Here is a 19,460-nt window from a genome sequence, read left to right as displayed (position 1 = left end):
TCCGACGGTGCTGTGTGCCCAGAGCTATCGAAATGACCTATGTTACGTCCTAACTGGATGTCTCATAGCGAGATATGATCTAACTCCCCCGGTGGAACTTCACTAGCTACAATGTTAACAGCTGCCCTCTACCTTTCGAAATGAAATCTTTTGATAACGGGAAAAGTGTACCGCCCTCGAAAAATTTCATAAAGAAAGAAAAAAGACGTAACGATCTTGCTTACTATATAAATAGTAGTAGCCTAAGCGCTAAGAAGCTCCAATCATGCTACTGAGACTATATGCTTAACACATGCAATTCGAATGAGCGAGGAAACAAAGTTCACCACTTACTACGTTCTTTCAAAACCTTAGATTCCCTCAAAGCAAAGGTGTGGAATCCTTTCTTGTCACCTTCGCGAAAACAAGGGCTGAACCCGTAATGTACCAACGAGGGAAAGAAAGCTTCATCAAATTCCAAGTATGTACTTGGGAAGATTGAGTCTTTCGATTCATTAATAAATCAAAGGGCAGGAATTCGCTTCAAAGAAAGAGGGGGAAAGCATATATGTTTTATGAAATGATCAGCGGTCTCATTTATGCTATGCCCTGCATCGTGTTCCTGTGTGTTTATTGAGCTTTCTTCACTTCAGCGCCATGCGCTTAGCTTCGCTTTATAGAAGAGAGAGACCCTTTGAGAGTGAAAGGGCAAGCAATAGAAAGGATAGTCCCTCGCGCGAACTACAACTACTAGAAAATGGTGAGATCATTAGTGAAAGAAGGACCAACGACGATCCTATCCTAAAGGAGAAGGAGGAGTAGGAGGAGTCAGTTTTCTTTGAAGATCGAGGAATAAATCGGACAATTATGCCATTCGGAAGAAGTATTCTACAGAAGAAAAGCCTGTTACGAGTAAGTGGAGAAGAAAGATCTCCAGAGATTCTTATCTCATTCCATTCAAGTGGCTCAACCAGTAACCAATGGCGAAAACTAAAAAATCCATGGTTTCCCGGTAGAACCCTATTTCGCCCAAGTTGTTTCGGAACCGGAAAAAAGAAGCGGTTTTTCGCACAGCTTGCTCATAGTGCAGGTCCAACTTGTATATTGTATTTGGCCGAAGAAGCATCAGACAGGTTGGAGTTCTTACCTTCTTGGGACTCCATGGACCAAGATCTTCTTCTATTATATGGTCAATACCGATCTACTTTAGTAGATCATATAGATGTAGAAAAAGCTTCACATTTTGATGAATTGGAAACATCTCTTTTCCATTTCTATTTACCCAGTTCATATCTTTCTTTCGTGTGTTCCCGGGAGGAATTCGATCTCTTCAATCTCGGAATATATACCACCTAAATAACTGCGGCCAGAGAGTAAAATAGGTCAGGAAGAAAGAGTCTGAGGTCGGGTTGGACGACATACATCTTGGTTGGTCCCACCATCACTAGAGATTGGACATAGTTATAATCTTTCTTCTAAAAGATTATTATATATAATAATAATTTATAAATAGCTGCAATGGGTGAAAAAAATCGAAAGCCCTTCTTTTTTATTGTTGTTCCTCCCAGATACATGGCTTACATACCCGGCTCAACATTCTTGGAAAACAATCGAATCGAGGGTCCGGAGGAGAATTGGCCATTCAATCTTGTGAACTAATCGAGACCGAAATTGGAAAAAGAGATACGAACGGAGAGGAATAACCAATCGATGAAAGAACATGAAACCATTCTGTTTCAATAGAGGTACGAGAAAGGGTTGGGGGCAATGAAGTAGGTGAAGTGGTTGGATTTTGCGAGCTGTTCCAACCACTGCTGGATGTGATTCCAAGAGCCGAACAAGAATGAATACCACACAGAAGAGTCAAGACCAGGCTCCCTAATGGAATGTTTAACCGATCCATTCCGGATAGACCGAATTGGTACGGAAGTTCTAACATGGGAAAACCACGGAAAACACGACTTATTTGAATAACCCGGTGACCCACCAATTGTAGAAGTAGGATTTTTGGAAAGCAATAAGCACTTAAATAATATAATTCAAGTGTACCATCTTCTTGATCATTTCGAGGAAAAGGTGCGGAAAGAAAAGGAAACAACGGAGGGATCCGAATCGGACCTAAATGGGAATGACACGAAAAGTGTTTTTCAAAACCTAGCATTAAGGGCGTTACGACGATATACGAGAGGAATAGAGAAAAACTCGTGATTGGTGTATAGGAGAAGATCTGTTTATGATATAGTTCAAGAAAGAGTCGTCTCATTTCCTTACTTCTTTCTAATTCATTCACTTCAAGACTGGTTCTGAACGCTGCGTAACATCATCTTCAACCAACCTCCACCGTACGTACCTTTCTTTCGGTGCGACCACTAAAGAATTGCTTATACACTAAAAAGCTGCTTATATACGCTTACTAAAAGACTTACTTTCATTCATTATATTATCATTAGGCCAGCGTGAAACTAAGAAAGAGAGATGTGCCTAAGGCAGCATGTAAGCAAACTGTGCACGCTAAGAGAAGAGGAGAGATGCTCGCAATTACTACCACAAGAAAGCCGCCCCCTATCTTCGAAAGGGGCCCGTCACTTCGTTCGTACCTTCTTGGCTTAGGCTTTCAACTAAACAACATGGCCGCCCCGCCGCTAACAGAAGCTAAGCGCTTGAAAAGCGCGCTAAGAAACGTTGCTTCTGTCGGCCTTTCTGTGCAACAGTCCACCAGTAGCGGAAGAGAGGGTTACCGTACATACAAGAGTCTCCAGTTCTTACGGAAGCTCTTTCTTACCAGTCAAGTAGTACAACAGCTCTATCTTACAGCCCGGCGCGGCGGGTCGCCTTTTGAATTCAGTAGATGGAAGAGACTATTAAATAGATAAGGAGTAGGTGAGTGAATGAGTCCTCACTGACCTGAGCGATTTCGATCACCTAGCAGGCCTTTTATTTGGTAGGTAAGATCGCCAAAGCGTATCATCAGATTTGGCTACAAAGGAAGGAACTCGAAGTGAAAGGGCACCGTCTTGTGCAAGACAACGATAGTTGGCCCTCTATCATCTTCTATCTGGTAGACTTGGAAAAGGGGCCCCGACTTCTTTCCAGAATTCGAGTTCGACCGCAGCTCCCCCCCCTTTTTTTTTTGGGGGGGATCAAGTTCCTTGCCAACAACTATCGACTCCGATCTCTTTTCATTTGTTTTGGGTATTACCAAACCTAGCCTTTGTCAATCACACTAAAGCAGAGCACCCAATTATGGAAGAGCCTCCTTAAAGGAGGGTTAGGTTAGTCAATCCGGCCCGAGACGCGTTCGTTGACAACGTAGGAATTCCTACTTTTCAATAGAGCGGAGGCGAATTGATCAACGAGAAAGAGGCCCTACTCACTACAAACGAATACACCCCAAGATCGAACTGCACTCATGCCTCTACCGCATCAAGTTGACCGCCCTACCTACGTAGTGATTCTATCAATCATGTACGTAGGGGTAGGGAGGACCCTCCATTCTGATTGGTATATCATGAAAAAAGAAAGCCATTTGCACCAGGCGCACTGGGCTTTCCCTTGCCCAGATGTTTGCCTTTCTAAGTCAAGTAATGGTGACCCGCCGAAGACTGGAGCTTCGTAACATGTTGACGAAGACCTCCGAACTGAGGGTTCGGTCAGTAGAAGGGACGACCTTTTCTCCCCGGAAGAAGAATAGCCCCGAGCTTGTGGTCCTCCTTTGAGTTTGAGTGTGGATTCAATTGGCTGAATCTGTCAAGGAAAACGTACGTAGCAGCAAGGATGGTGCATCGCCTATTTCTCGTTCTCGCTCGGGAGCCAAAACACGCCTGCTACCTACTGTACTGGGCCTTCGACCAGGCATTCTACCTTTGTCGAATCGGAACCAAGCTCGAACAGTTGAGCGGCTGGAAAGAAAGACGCCCTCACCTTCTCGTAAATGGTGTCAGTGAGAGCAATTTAAGTATCCCCCGTTGACTTTTTTTTTGTAGATAGAATCCTCAATGAGTGGAAACAAGTACCCAACCAAATAAAGGGGCGCGTTAGCTAGGCCGTTTTCTAGCAGGAGTGCTAACGCGCGCCCTTACGTTTTCTTCGCTTGCTCTGTAGTACGAGCCTCATACAGAGCCGCGCTCCTTTAATATGATGAGAAGAAGGGGGGGCCACCCTCTTTTCCGCACCAATCCTTATTTCCTACTACATCTTTTTTGGGGTGTATAGCTCAGTTGGTAGAGCATTGGGCTTTTAACCTAATGGTCGCAGGTTCAAGTCCTGCTATACCCAAACCTGCCTTACACTCTACTATGAGTAAGGACTAATTCGTGGCTTCAAAGATGACTCTTTGGCCTTTAGACTCGCTTCCGCGACTTCGCCCTTTAAGTGACAAGGGGGTGAGGTAAGGAGTAGTAGTTGAGTGGCTCGGTCATCGATAAACCTCTCCTTATTCATTCTATACTATAGGGCGGACCAACAATCCAGCAAAGCAAAAGGGCTGAAAAGATCCTTTATAAAACCTTCCCCTTTTCATAATAATGAGGTAAGCATCAAAGCCCAGAAAACCCAACCTATACAAAGAGCTCTTTGTTCAGCCCCCCTACTCCTAACAAGTGAAAGTTGCTGGCATCCACCATACCTTGCTTCGGGGCCGATCTCTTGTATCGGAGCCAATTTTCTATTTAATTTATTTATTTGAGTTTTTTCCATCACAAATAGATTTGCTGCATGGATTGTTCCACTGTCACAACCTGATCTCAACATAATCCCTTGAGCGCTTTCTTTCGCAGGTGGCAGAATTATAGACCATATAACCTTTCCAACTAAAGCGGCCTACTCTATCGCTAACTACAGGGCTTGGGCCCGCTCAAAGGTATACAGCTACTTGTGGTATCTCCCTTACAGAACTAAGAGATAGCCTTTAAGGGGCCCCAAGACGGATCTATTCCCTGGGACACTTCCTACTAGAATAAGTATGGTTGATCCTTTAAGAGGGGGGATAAAAGCTGTTACTTTGGGGTTTTCCTTACGAAAGCACTCTAGTCATTCTTGTTCGAGCTAATAGGTGATAGGTGTCACCGTTCTCCCTTCGATCCTTCCTACTTGGCCCATCCAGAGTCTTTAGACTATTTTAATTACAAGCACTGAATATTTTCATTTTACTCCCTGTGGGATCGACACTCTATCTTTCACTATACTAAAACTTGACACTCGTACGCTTGTGAGTAAATTTTCACAACACTCAGCAAACTATCAAACTAGGCTACATACTCCTCGATATTTAAATTCCCTTGCCTCGGAGTGGCAAACTCGGCACCCTTATCCTTACGGTACGAAACTGGGAAAAACCGATGATAAAACGCAGATTTGAAAAGATTTCAGTTAATAGTTGTACCTTGATTTTCAATGGCTCTCTTCGACGTGATCCACTAGTTTTTAGCAACACCGCGCAGCTGATGAATAACCAATCTGGTTCTGCGGTCATCAGCATAGTCGAGAGAATCAAAAAGCTGATCTATATCGTCCAACCAGCTCTCACAATCAACTAGATTCTCTGGAGCCTGCAAGATTGGTTGGTTAAACGACTGAAACCTATTCAGTAAGGTTTCCATAGGCGTCGCTGTGGCGTCCATATGATCAGTTTCGGTACTAGCTTGCTCATTCGGAGGAGTAACTGGCGGTGAGTTTCTGTTAATTACTCGACGAGGACCCATCTGACAATCAAAGGGTTAGGACACAAAGTATCTCAATCTCTACAATTCAATGCCCTTCAACCTCTTAGGAATTCGGATACAAGTCGAAAACAAACAATTATATCTCAAGTAGTCCATGTTTTATAAATTAAATCACATAACTATGTAATTCAAATAATTCTCAAATAATAAAGCATGCTCACATGAAATTCAAATAACCAATGAATAACTCAATCACATGAGATAAGCCAATTCAAGCGGACTCGATCTACCCCGCTCACTTCTAGTTCAACCAAGAACTTATCGCTCTGATACCACTTAATATGAGACCTCGGTTCTAATCATCTAATCTCGGATTAAACAATAATTAAGCATACAAGATCCAAGATTAAAAACCAAAATAAAAAAATTTAATGTTCTCTGATGAACAGTGCCTCGCTCGATCGGTAAAACTCAACCGATCGAGCGGGCAAAGTTTTACACTTTGCTGCCCTCCTCAAGGACCATCTACGCTCAATCGGTAAAACTCAATGGATCGAGCGGGCAAGGTTTGAAAAAAAAAACAAAAAAGTGGCTACAGACATCTTGCTCGATCGGTCAAACTCTACCGATCGAGCGAGGGCAACTCTGAACAAACTTCCAGAAAATAAACTTACCAACTTCAACTTCAATACATAACGATGAATACAATACATGCAATGACAACATTCAATCCACAATATTCGAGTATTAGATACTACAAACATCAAACAATTTTGAGTTCTAAACATGCTTCAAAATATAAACTAGATTGACATGATGTTTGACTTATAAACCGAGTCCCACTTCTATTCCTTGATCTCCAAGCTAACCAAGTCTCCTCTGACTCGATCCTGCCCCACCTATTGCCAACTACACAGACAAAACAAAGCAACAGCCGGATAACTCCGATGAGAATGATATTCCCAATAAAAGCAACATAACATGGAGTAACAAGTAATATATCAATAACATGATATAAAGAAAACATATTCAATGTTAATAAGAATGAAATGCATGCCTTTAAAACCGGGATATCTACTCTGATAATCAAGGAATTTCTGCTATGCTTTGGGATCTCGAGGATGAGATCACGTAAACAACCCACCGACTATCCCGATCGAGGTGGTGTCACGTATCTTCATCCTCTAGACTTTGGTGCGACTAGAAGGAGTATGCTGACACTAGATGAACTTCTACAACCCAGGCCACTCGATTATAGCCCCCAAATCTTCTAACAAAAGGGCATAAAACCCGCTTATATCAAAGATTTAGGCTCGAGATGAATGCATAAGAAAAACGTAAGCATTAAACCATAACAACAAAATTTCAAACAACAATATACAAGTTCCCCATTTTAGAACAAGTATTGATGCAAGTATGTGATTTAAGGGAAACTCAAGAACCATCTGTCTTGAGTGTTCTATCTCGTTTAAACGATGTCTGCTTATACCTTTCTCGCTCAAATAGCTTCAACTATGGATACGCTACAAAAAGAGGTTATATCAAAATCCATACAACCACTAAAACAAACGCTCAAGGTAAAACTCTTTACCGCTCTTCGTCTAACTCTTCGACGATCGACTTCTGCTAACTTTGGGCTCAACAAACTTCAAACAAATCTGTACGGAGGCAAAAGAAGATGAACAAGGATAATCAAACCCAACTGCCCATGGTTCAACAATTCAAACGAATCAAAAACCCAAAACTCAAACCGGCGGTATAACGACTATATTCTGATCAAACCAAAAACACAGAAAACATTTGGTAGCGCTAAGTCGCATCATGTAGTAGCCCGTGCCCTAATTGAGTAATTAAAGGATTAATGCTAATTAATTGAATTAGGTATCGGACGGATCGAAAGCTCCAAAGGCACGATCGGAAGCTCCGATGAGCGATCGGAGGCACCGATCGATATTACGTCAGGCATGACGTGTGGTAGGATCGGAAGCTCCGATCAGGACCGGAAGCTCCGATCACCCCTATCCGGAATCAACAAGTGATATTTTGACACGTGGCAGATCAGATCTTCGGAAGCTCCGATGACAGGATCGGACGTTCCGATCGAGGTTTGGACGTTCCGATCAAGGATCGGAAGTTCCGATCGTTGTCTATAAATAGAAGGCCGAGACTTCACTTTCATTTGCCAATTTCGAGTTCTCCTTTCCTTTCTAGTCCTTTTGGAGCTGTTCTAGTCTTCTTAGGCTTGGTCCGGGGGTCGGAGAGGCGTTCGGTAGTCGTAGCGGAGTTGTGCCCAAGTTCTGGAGGCATCGACATCAAAGGGCTAACGACGGACGAAGGTATAGCTTTTGCTTCCTATAAATATTTAGGAGTATGCAATAGCTTAGTTAAGGCTTTTAGAGCACTTTAATGATAGTAGTATCATTTGGCAGTGTAGAGCAGACTATAGGCGTGGACCTAGAGTTGGTAGAGCTTGCACTGTTTTGAGGTACGAAAGTACTGTTCGAGATATCCTGACTGAGTATGCATGTATTATGTGACAGCATGATTTATATGCCATGATATTATGCTGCATTCATTTGCATCTTGCTGTATCTCTTTCGAGATGTCTGTTAGTAGGGTTGTACCCTATCCTGTTAGTGGATGGACTTCCATCGATTTGGGTCCGACGTTTCCACGATTATCTCGGTATGGGAGCCACCTCCTGAAGCGACGGCACAGCGTGCTACATACCAGGGCCCGGTCTGTCTTTGTTATCTGATCCTTGACCTCGAGTCTATAGGGAGTTCACTTTGCATGCATGTATACTCATACTCTCGCACTGAGCGTTTTATGCTCACGTCTCGTACTCTGTATTTTCTGGACACCCTATTCCATGGGGCAGGTTTGCGATTGGACGAGGAGGGTGGATCCAGGAGGGGCTAGTCAGTGGTTGGCCAGCTGGAGCTTCGCTTAGGTTTTATTACTGTTGTTTGGGTTTATACAGCTATTCGATTTGGTTGTATATTATTGGATAATTACAGATTCCTTTTCTTGGGATTGTATAATGTTATTGGATTCCGCAGTTTTTTTCTGATATCTGTTTTATTAAGTTAATTGCATGCCTAAGTTCTGTTTAGTAGGTGATCCGGGTAAGGGTCACTACATTTATGGTATCAGAGCATGCAAAAGATTTCTTGGGATTTAGTCTCATCTTGAAGTATTTTTGTAGATGTCAAATCGTGACGACCAGAGTTCTCATGGCAGTGTTGGTGGGCGTTGGGGTGATGCCGACCGGGAGCCTCGTCGAGAACGGCGTCATCGTCACCATGACGACGAGCGTTTCACTGTGCGTCGATTCTTAGCTATGGGTCCTAAGCCCTTAGTTGGAGGTGAGTCTCCGGAGGATGCGGAGAACTGGTTAGACCGCATGGAGACGACTTTTCAGACTTTCCAATGCACCGATGAGCAGAAGGTGGAGACCCTTGGCTATCTTCTGGATGGGCGTGCGCGCAGGTGGCGGAGGTTTACTTCTACACCTTTTGTTGCGGCGAGAGGAGTGGCTACCTGGGCCGAGTTCCGCACAGCTTTCCAAAAGCGGTATTTTCCTCCTGCACTCCGACAGTCAAAGGCAGGCGAGCTACTGAGTCTGCGACAGGGAGCCATGTCTATCGATGAGTATCAGCAGAGGTTCTTTGATCTGTTATCCTATTGCCCCGAGATTGCTGATAGCTCAGAGATGAAGTATAATCTGTTTCTTCAGGGCCTTAACCCTGAGATCCATGACCGTGTGGCGGTTGGCGACGACATGACCTACGAGGGTTTGGTGAGCCGTTGTCACCAGGCGGAGGACAGCATTCGGCGGAACAGGTCTTTCCCTCAGTCGAGGCCTGCTAGTTCTTTGGGTCCCCGTGCCCAAACTTTCAAGAAGTCTGGATCTTCTTCTTCCTCTGGTTCTGGAGGTATTGTCCGTTATGGTAAGAAGGACAAGTGTGATCACTGTGGGAAGAACCATCCATCCGACAAGTGCCGTAGAGCTTCTGGAGCTTGTTTCCGTTGTGGAGAGACTGGTCATATCCGGGGGGATTGTCCACAGTCTGGGGGAGGCGGTTCTGGTTCTGGTTCAGGATCGGGTTCTCAGGCTACCGTACAGCAGAGGTCGCAGGGACAGTCTGCTGGGAGTTCTCATTTGAGGACACGAGCTTTTGGCCAGGTGTTTGCCCTGAGACATGATCAGGCTGTGGAGGAGAATGAGAAAGTCATCGCAGGTACATTTATGCTTTATGGTATACCTGCTCTTGTACTTATTGACACTGGTGCATCTCATTCCTTCATTTTTGCACGTTTTGTTAAGAGGCATAAATTACCATGCATTGCACTAGACGTAGTGATGTCTGTTTCTACTCCGACGGGCCAATCTGCTTTGGCTAAGCGTCTAGTGATGGGTTGCCCTTTAGAGTTCGAAGGGAACGTTCTGTTGACAAATCTCATGGTCCTGGCGATGGACGACTTTGATTGCATTCTGGGAATAGATGTGCTGACTACCTATCGAGCTTCAGTGGACTGCTATCAGAGATTAGTACGCTTTCATCCAGAAAGGAGTGAGAGTTGGTTTTTCTATGGTGAGGGAGCGCGACCCCCGATGCCTTTGGTATCAGCTTTGAGGGCCTGTCGAGCTCTAGAGTCTGGCGGGGAAGGCTACCTTATCTATGCAGTTGATTTGTCCGCTGAGAGTCTTGGGATAGAGAGCATTCCTGTTGTGGATGAATTTCCAGATGTATTTCCTGATGAGATTTCGGGTTTTCCTCCTGCTAGGGAAGTCGAGTTTGGCATAGAGTTGATGCCGGGTACTTCGCCTATTTCTAGAGCACCGTATCGTCTGGCTCCGTCAGAGATGCGTGAGTTAAAGAATCAGCTACAGGATCTTTTGGACAAGGGGTACATTCGTCCTAGTGTATCTCCTTGGGGAGCTCCTGTTCTCTTCGTGAAGAAGAAGGATGGGTCGATGCGGCTGTGCATTGACTATCGGCAGCTGAATCGAGTCACTGTGAAGAACAAGTATCCGTTGCCTCGTGTTGATGACTTGTTTGACCAGCTGCAGGGCACACCAATTTACTCCAAGATTGACTTAAGATCTGGGTATCATCAGTTGAGAGTCCGTGATCAGGACGTAGCCAAGACTGCATTTCGTACTCGCTATGGGCATTACGAGTTCCTAGTGATGCCATTTGGTTTGACTAATGCGCCGGCTATATTCATGGATCTGATGAACCGTGTCTTCAAGGAGTATTTGGACAAGTTTGTCGTGGTCTTCATTGACGACATCCTGGTTTATTCGCGTAATACGGAAGAGCATGTTTCTCACTTGCGGTTGGTACTGCAGACTCTTCGAGATGAGAAATTGTACGCCAAGCTGAGCAAGTGTGAGTTCTGGATGGATAGAGTGGTCTTTCTTGGCCATATCATATCCAGGGAGGGGATTTCAGTTGATCCAAGCAAGATTGAAGCAGTACTTAATTAGTCGCGTCCGACGACGGTTGCTGAGATCCGTAGTTTTCTGGGTCTAGCAGGGTATTATCGTCGCTTCATTCTGAACTTCTCTCAGTTAGCTCGACCGTTGACGCAACTTACCCGCAAGGGTGTGGATTTCGAGTGGTCCTCCGAGTGTGAGGAGAATTTCCGTGAGCTTCGACGGCGGTTGACTTCTGCGCCGGTGTTGGCATTACCGTCAGGATCTGGAGGGTATGTAGTTTACACGGATGCTTCTCTTCAGGGGTTAGGTTGTGTCCTGACTCAGAATGGGCATGTGATCGCATACGCTTCTAGACAGCTGAAGCTTCACGAGGACTACTACCCAGTCCATGATTTGGAATTGGCAGCCATTGTGTTCGCTTTGAAGATCTGGCGTCATTATCTTTATGGCGAGAAATTTGATATCTTCACCGACCATAAGAGTCTCAAGTATTTGTTCACTCAGGCAGAATTGAACATGAGATAGAGACGTTGGATGGACTTGCTTAAGGACTATGATTGTGAGATTAAGTACCATCCGGGAGCTGCTAATCTCACCGCTGATGCCTTGAGTCGCAAGGTGCGACTATCCGCACTTCAGACTTGTTCGATGTCTAGTGCGATCAGTGACTGTTGTACTTCAGGTTATACCTTCAAGCATAAGAAAGGTATGCAGAGTATCCAGATGTTTGCGATATTATCTGAGCTAGCCTTGTATTCGCGGATCCGAGATGCTCAGATGTCTGATTCAAAGACCCAGCGTTTAGCTCGTCTAGCTAACGAGGGTAGCTCGTCTGGATTTCATTACCAGTCAGATGGCTTTCTGTGCTTGTCTGGTAGGCTTGTGATTCCACAGGATGAAGAGTTGCGAGAGGAGATTTTATCTCAGGCACATCGCACTAAGTTGAGTATTCATCCTGGGAGCAACAAGATGTACAAGGATCTACGTACTCGTTTCTGGTGGAAGGGAATGAAACGCAGTGTTTATCAGTTTGTTTCAAGATGTTTGGTGTGTCAACAGGTCAAGGCAGAGCACCGACGACCTGGAGGATTGCTTCACAGTCTGCCTATTCCTGAATGGAAATAGGAGTTTATCACTATGGACTTTGTGACCCATTTGCCGGTATCCCCGAGGAACTGTGATGCTATCTGGGTGGTGGTGGACCGACTCACCAAGTCAGCGCATTTCATTGCCTATAGCCGAGAGTACTCTGTGGATCGCATGGCACGGATGTACATTCAGGAGATCGTCCGACTTCATGGAGTGCCTGTGAGCATTGTCAGCGATCGGGACCCCAGGTTTACTTCTAGATTCTGGGGGAGTGTTCAGCGTGCGATGGGTACTACTCTCAGTTTGAGTACAGCCTATCATCCAGAGACTGATGGTCAGTCAGAGCGCACTATCCGTACGTTAGAGGATATGCTAAGAGCGTGCGTCATGGATTTTGGTTCAGCCTGGCAGGATCATTTGCCGTTGATCGAGTTCGCTTACAACAACAGCTATCACACTAGTATTGGGATGGCACCTTTTGAAGCGTTGTATGGGCGACGTTGTCGTACTCCACTCTTCTGGGAAGAAGTGGGGGAGAGACAGGCTGAAGGACCGGAGTTTATCCAGCAGGCGATAGACATTGTTGATCAGATCAAGAAACGGATTAAGACTGCACAGGATCGTCAGGCCAGCTATGCTAATATCAAGCGTAGGCCTTTGCAGTTCGAGGTCGGGGAGAAAGTGTTTCTGAGAGTGTCACCTTTCCGCAAGATTCTCAGATTTGGCCTTAAGGGCAAGTTGTCTCCCAGATTTATCGGTCCGTTTGAGATCTTGGAGAGTATTGGCGATTTGGCTTATCGACTAGCTTTGCCACCACATCTATCTAGCATTCACGACGTGTTCCACGTATCTCTGTTGCGACGGTATGTGGCGGATGAATCTCATATTCTACAGCGATCTGAGGTTCAGGTAGACAAGGATTTGACTTATGTTGAGAAACCTCTTCGCATCCTTGATTATAAGGATAAAGTTTTACGGAACAAAGTCATTCCTTTGGTTTTAGTTCAGTGGCAGCGCAGAGGCACTGAGGAAGCTACTTGGGAGCTTGAGGACAGGATGCATAAAGACCATCCTGAGTTGTTTTGATTTCATTCTTTAAGTTGTATTCAGTTGCAAACTCTGTAAACGTTTGATTTGAATAAAGAATGTTTCTGATTTTTGTTTTTGCATTCGGTACTTAAGATCTGATTTCGAGGACGAAATATCTTAAGTGGGGGAGAATGTAGTAGCCCGTGCCCTAATTGAGTAATTAAAGGATTAATGCTAATTAATTGAATTAGGTATCGGACGGATCGGAAGCTCCGAAGGCACGATCGGAAGCTCCGAACAGGATCGGAAGCTCCGATGAGCGATCGGAGGCACCGATCGATATTACGTCAGGCATGACGTGTGGTAGGATCAGAAGCTCCGATCAGGACCGGAAGCTCCGATCACCCCTATCCAGAATCAACAAGTGATATTTTGACACGTGGCAGATCAGGATCTTCGGAAGCTCCGATGACAGGATCGGACGTTCCGATCGAGGTTCGGACGTTCCGATCAAGGATCGGAAGTTCCGATCGTTGTCTATAAATAGAAGGCCGAGACTTCACTTTCATTTGCCAATTCCGAGTTCTCCTTTCCTTTCTAGTCCTTTTGGAGCTGTTCTAGTCTTCTTAGGCTTGGTCCGGGGGTCGGAGAGGCGTTCGGTAGTCGTAGCGGAGTTGTGCCCAAGTTCTGGAGGCATCGACATCAAAGGGCTAACGACGGACGAAGGTATAGCTTTTGCTTCCTATAAATATTTAGGAGTATGCAATAGCTTAGTTAAGGCTTTTAGAGCACTTTAATGATAGTAGTATCATTTGGAAGTGTAGAGCAGACTATAGGCGTGGACCTAGAGTTGGTAGAGCTTGCACTGTTTTGAGGTACGAAAGTACTGTTCGAGATATCCTGACTGAGTATGCATGTATTATGTGACTGCATGATTTATATGCCATGATATTATGCTGCATTCATTTTCATCTTGCTGTATCTCTTTCGAGATGTCTGTTAGTAGGGTTGTACCCTATCCTGTTAGTGGATGGACTTCCATCGATTTGGGTCCGGCGTTTCCACGATTATCTCGGTATGGGAGCCACCTCCTGAAGCGACGGCACAGCGTGCTACATACCAGGGCTCGGTCTGTCTTTGTTATCTGATCCTTGACCTCGAGTCTATATGGAGTTCACTTTGCATGCATGTATACTCATACTCTCGCACTGAGCGTTTTATGCTCACGTCTCGTACTCTGTATTTTCTGGACACCCTATTCCATGGGGCAGGTTTGCGATTGGACGAGGAGGGTGGATCCAGGAGGGGCTAGTCAGTGGTTGGCCAGCTGGAGCTTCGCTTAGGTTTTATTACTGTTGTTTGGGTTTATACAGCTATTCGATTTGGTTGTATATTATTGGATAATTACAGATTCCTTTTCTTGGGATTGTATAATGTTATTGGATTCCGCAGTTTTTTTTCTGATATCTGTTTTATTAAGTTAATTGCATGCCTAAGTTCTGTTTAGTAGGTGATCCGGGTAAGGGTCACTACACATCACGCCCAAATTACCCAACTCAATTAGATAAACACGAAAATGTAGTAGTGTGAGTAGGGATCGTTCCCACGAGGAAAGATAAATTTAAAGTGTTCTAAACAAACTAAAAGGGGGTTTGAGTTTAAGAATTAACTACTAAAAATTTTAAACAATTAAAGAGAAATATTATCACTAGCAAGCAAGAATAAAAATTTAACTGGAGAAATCAATAAGAGACAAGCCTTGGCATCGGTCGACTACACCCTAGATATTTATTCATTCAATCATCGATTCCCTAAAAATAATTAATCCTATCAAATATTCATCATTAGAATTCAAATTCCTGTTTCACCTTAATTTTAATTAATTAGAAACCAGCGTTCTAAATTAACCCTTACCAAAAATTAATCCGGATTCCAGCGATCTAGATTTAAATTTAAGTTAGTATTCAAATGAGTAAAACTGATGAATCTAGACAACACAAACACCAGCGGTTGTATTTAGCCTAGTCAAAAGTTGACCCTACGATTTAATAAATTCAACAGCAGAAAATATCAAAAGTAGTTGCTTCGCAAATTAGTTGATTCAAATATTTACGGATTCTAATTCTAATTTAGTTATAGATTGTATAGCAAAATCCTAAGATGGTCAGTCCTAAAATCTCACACACAAGCATAAAATAAAACAGATCAACTATTGATACTTAATAAAGATTAAACACTTAAAATCAAATCTCATGAATAAATTATATCAAGGTTTCGTCTCCCTCAACCAAGAATAAAAGTTTAGCTACAACGATTCATCAAAAACTCAAGAAAAATTCCAAAGAAAAGATAAAAACTTGAGAGAAAATTGTAAGAACAAAACCTAGTCGCCTTAGAGAGTGTCTAAGTCTGATAATAATCTCTCCAAAAACGGAATTAAAAGCCTAATAAAGACTAGAGTCAAAAATAACAAAGTTTCCAAAATTACAAAATATTTCCCGAACAGACTAGCGCGCTCGATCGCATGAGTACGTCCGATCGAGCGCATGAAAAGTTACGAATTTGCTGTTTTCAATTTCCTCGGCCGCGCTCGATCGCGTGAGTTCGTCCGATCGAGCGCATGAAAAATGCCAACATTCTGCCTTACTTCTTCTTGAGTTGCACTTGATCCTCTTGAACTTGATACTTCCTATACATTAAACCCGGGAGTATGTTATGAAGCTAAATGCATGCATACAACAAAACTAAGATAAAACATGAACTAAAACAAATAAATGCATGCAAACTACTAACAAAATAACATTAAACAAATGCAAACAAAACATGACAATCAAATACCCCCACACTTAATCCTTGCTCGCCCTCGAGCAAGTCATGCAAAACAGAATGAAATAGGACAAACAAGAAACAAGAAATGCTACGGAGCACCGGCCTCAGCAATTTTCAAAATTTTCACATCCAACCATATCCAACTCACGAACGTTCTTTTGAAAATTTTAAAACACGGACTAATTTCAGCGCACAAACTTATAAACTCCGCAACTCTAATTCAAAACACTCTCTTTCAAATTTAATTCACACATTCATAGATCATGAGGACTTCTCAAGGTTTCACAGGATCAAAATGAATAGATAATCAAATTAACACACCCACAATTGGTCAAATACAAATAATTCTAGTGTGTGCGTGTTTCGATCAAAAATTCATACTCATCAACAGTGTCAATCGACTGTCCATAGGCAAAATTCTCGCAACCCCTCTCCACTAGTATATTGGGCGACTGTGACTCGGTCAATAGGTCTTAATCAGCTTATAATGTTAGGCTTGGCTTATGGCTACAAGTGAGGGAAAATTGTTCAAAGAAGGAGTAAATTATGCTCTTTTCTAAAGTCCACTCCTTTTTATTCGGATTTCAACCTCTTTGCACTTCATTGATATTCAAACTTTTTATTGCTTTTCACCAACTAATTTTTTTTTCCTTTTCTAATCACCACTTTCTTTTTCATTTTTTTTCTATCCCCTTTCACTACAATCTTTTGTTTAAAAATTTCATTCACCACACCATTCCATATTCTCAAAACAAATTAGGAGCATAAAAGTGATTCTGACATTCAACTTACTCCCTTAAAGGTAGGAAATAGTGTTTAAGCTATAGGTAGTAGTTGTAGGACTTTGAAACAATGCCAAATGAGGGTTTACCACACGTTTATACGCGTGCCATTCATTTTTTTCAATTAAGCTTAAATAAGGTACTAGGGGTAAAAAATTCAGTGGGTGGCTTGAAAAGCTCAAATGATATGCAGAAAAATTGCCTACATCATTCCTAAGTCACAGTTTACCCGTATTGCGCCTTGAGGGGTGTCCAAACTTGTTCTAGACATATCTCAATTCACCGTCAATTCATACAAATTTCAATCAGTGCAGATAAGAGAAATCATCAACATTAAACGATGATTTTGCACCAAATTTTAAAGTATGCACCTCATGTGCTCATATATACGTGAAAGCTCAACAGGGCATCTAAGGATAATTCAAGAATAAATTCGGCCCAAATAATCCAACAATGCCTTAATCCTATCCATGTTTGTATGTTTCAAATTTTAGATTCAAGCATGATTCATCGAGTGCATAATAGTTCAACCGTCTATTTGGTTCCATCAGTTCAAAATTTTTGGTTAGAAGGGCATGTGATTTAGTTATTGAACAACAAAAATAATTCTTCATCATTGGCCAGGCTACCATTTCTTTCTCAACTCAATACGAATGCAAAAACATTATATGACACGAACAAGAACTAAATGCAATGCATGAAACACAAACAAATGAAATGCATGAAACACCCCCCCACACTTAAACTAAGCATTGTCCTCAATGCTCATGAAACAAAATAAGAAAACAACCAACAAACCAAAGAACAAAATGCAAACAGAATGGAATGCAAAGAAAAGCAAACAAGACTCCACTGGTTCAACGGTTGGCATCGTCCTCCTCTTCATGCTCGGGAGGAAGAACGGGATCTGCGAATGGAGACTCGAAAGGTGGTGGGAATGGGACGGCCGGTGGAAGCATGTTAGGGTCGATCCCGAGCCTCTCGGAAATGCCACGACAAATATAGTCCAGGACTTGAAAATTGGAGACCGTAGCGGCATTGAAGGCAGTTTGATACTGGGCATGGTGGGTCAATTCCCTAACAGTGACAGTAGTAGTTCGGCGGGGGAGTGGTGGAGGCCGTACTGGATCTTGGACCGGCATAAATTGATCGTCCACCATGAATTGGCTTCTCTGATATGCGTGTTTTTCATCGATTGTCGCTGTGTCAATGGGGCGCATTGGTGGCAACTATTCCTCATCAGGTCGATGTTGCAAACCGGCGCGCAAGCACATCTGCGTGATGATCATCGGGAAGAAAAGACCCGATGTCCTGGTAGTGATGGAATGCCTCATATGTGCATGAATCACTCATCCCGCATTTACCGGCAGATTGAGATCGAGAGCGTAGAGTAGCACGACATGCTCAACATGAACTTCAATTGTGTGGGAGATGGGCATCAGACGGCGGGCGACGAAAATGTACCATGTGGCCGGATCCATCAGTAGGTATTTCTCCTTAAAGAATTTGAAAGTAACAGGGTCCCGCCAGGCAGCCCCTACCATGCATAATTGCTGAAGGACCTCGTGCAAATCTCGGGCGAGGGCGATGCTTTGGTACAAGCTATCATCAACATCGGGCGTCTCCAACAGAGTATTTAGATCTTTGGGCGCATAAGAAACCAAAATGCCTTGAATGATGGCCTTACTATCCGTGCGCTCCGCAGCATTAGCAAAAAATTCCCTAACTATAGGGACAATGGCCGGAGAAGGTTGTTGACAAAATTTTATTCACCCACGGTTCAAGACTTGGGTAGCCACATTGCTGTCGTAAGCCTCTATATCAAAACCCCTCTCAGTAATAGGGGAGCGATGGGTTTTAGCATGATCATACCTATACCGAGCCGTTTGGTTTACGAATTGGCCGGCAAGGTTGAGTGCAGCGGGTGCATCCCTTGTTCCTTGGCGAGAAGATTCGCCGATCTCTCTATTGCATTTTGGGCCCATAATGTCGCAAGAATATGCAAGAAAAATGGATAGGGCAATTCTTCGAACACGTGGTGTGCAACAAAGTTTCCGGTGTTTCGGAGCAAAATAAGGCGCTGGAAAAGTGGAGATGAGAGAAGGGATGATGATGTCAATCCTTGGAATGACGCCTGCAAGAATTTTATAACAATTGGTGAATATTTGAGAGAATTCAAAATTTGGGGGTTTAGGGTTCTAGGGAGGCTGAGAAAATAAAAGGAACAACGGGAGGGAAAAAGAAAGAAAAGAGAGAATATAAAATGCACAGGGGAGCGTGCTCGATCGTGTGAGTACGCAAGATCGAGCGCGCCCAATAAAATATCCGGGGCAGAGAATTGGGGTAAAACCGTGCGCTCGATCCTATGAGTACGCAGGATCGAGCGCACAATGCCTTCAGTGAAAATCCCTTTTTTTCAATTTTTCAAAATTTGCTAAAATAAAAAAGCAAAAGCAAAATAAACCAATAAATAAAATCAAGCAAAAACAAAAGGGAAAGAAACATTGGGTTGCCTCCCAGTCAGCGCTAAATTTATAGTCAGTCTATAGCTCGACTGCATGCCGCGATTTAGTCGACATTTGGCGGAGCATCTAGAGTGATATCATGCTCGTCCCCTCCTACGTTCGCTTGGACTCCTTCATA

General features: G+C 43.5%; 1 non-coding gene across 1 annotated transcript; it reads left to right on the top strand.

Moving 5' to 3' along the window:
- Window positions 1-4,181: 4,181 nt before the first annotated feature.
- Window positions 4,182-4,254, top strand: TRNAK-UUU (transfer RNA lysine (anticodon UUU)). Its single transcript has one exon. It is a non-coding gene; the product is annotated as a tRNA-Lys (tRNA).
- Window positions 4,255-19,460: the final 15,206 nt, after the last annotated feature.

The sequence above is a fragment of the Henckelia pumila genome, chromosome 1, assembly GCF_033568475.1.
Source record: "Henckelia pumila isolate YLH828 chromosome 1, ASM3356847v2, whole genome shotgun sequence".
Classification (NCBI taxonomy): Eukaryota; Viridiplantae; Streptophyta; class Magnoliopsida; order Lamiales; family Gesneriaceae; genus Henckelia; species Henckelia pumila.
This window is presented reverse-complemented; position numbering and strand designations above follow the sequence as displayed.